We start from the raw sequence: 1307 nt of genomic DNA on the forward strand, positions 1-1307 counted from the left end.
TGGGTGGATTTGGTTAATCTATCGACAATTACCCAAATAGTATCAATTCCATCCTTTGTCTTGGGCAATTTGGTGATGAAATCCATGGTTATCTTTTCCCACTTCCACTCGGGTATGTCTGGTTGTTGCAATAGACCCGAGGGCTTCTGGTATTATACTTTGACTTTAGCGCAAGTCATGTATTTGTTCACGTATGTAGAGATTTCGGCCTTCATGTTTGGCCACCAATAAATTTTTCTGAGATCTTGGTACATTTTTTTGGAACCCGGATGGATGGAGTACTTTGTCTTGTGAGCTTCATTCATGACCACGTCTCGGAACCCACCGAACTTCAGTGTCCAGATTCGGTCCATGAGGTAGTAGGCTCCGTCGTCTTTGACTGTAAGATTCTTGTCCATCCCTCGCAAGGCTTCATTGGCGATGTTTTCCGGTTTCAAGGCTTCCAGTTGAGCCTCCTTGATTTGTGAAGACGGGTGGGAATGTATGGTCATTGTTAGGGACTTTATTCAACGACTCGAGTATTCTTTCCTGCTTAGAGCATCGGCCAGCACATTGGCTTTTCCCGGATGGTATCGAATCTCGCACTTGTAGTCGTTCAGTATCTCTACCCATAGCCGCTGCCTCATGTTAAGCTCTTTCTGATTTAGGATGTGTTAGAGGCTTTTGTGATCCGTAAAAATGGTGCACTTTGTATCGTAGAGGTAGTGCCTCCAAATTTTTAGTGAAAACACAACTGCTCCCAGCTCAAGGTCATTTGTGGTGTAGTTCACCTCGTGGTTCTTTAGTTGTCTTGATGCGTAGGCTATGACTTTTCCTCGCTACATGAGTACACAGCCTAACCCTTGATTGGATGCGTCACAATAGACCACGAAGTCTTCTGTCCCTTCTGGGAGAGACAAGACAGGGGCGCTGCACAGAGCTTGTTTCAAGGTTTGGAAAGCAGCTTCTTGTTTCCTCTCCCAGACGAAGGTTACACCTTTCTATGTTAGGGCGGTGAGCGGTTTAGCGATTTTGGAGAAATTCTTTATGAACCTTCTGTAGTATCCAGAGAGGCCTAAGAATTGCCTGATCTCCGTTAGGGTTCTTGGGGTTGCCCAACGTTCGATTGCTTTAACTTTGGAATGGTCCACATGTATTCCCTCCTCGCTGACCACATGACCCAGAAAATCCACCCTTCGAATCCAAAATTCGCATTCGGAGAACTTTGCATACAACTTCTCCGCCCTTAGTGTTTCCAGAACCTGCCATAGATGTTGACTGTGTTCTTCCTTACTTCGTGAATAGATGAGTATATCATCGATGAATAC

Source organism: Lactuca virosa, chromosome 5 (genome assembly GCF_052849685.1).
Source record: "Lactuca virosa cultivar CGN04683 chromosome 5, Lactuca_virosa_CGN04683_v6, whole genome shotgun sequence".
NCBI lineage: Eukaryota > Viridiplantae > Streptophyta > Magnoliopsida > Asterales > Asteraceae > Lactuca > Lactuca virosa.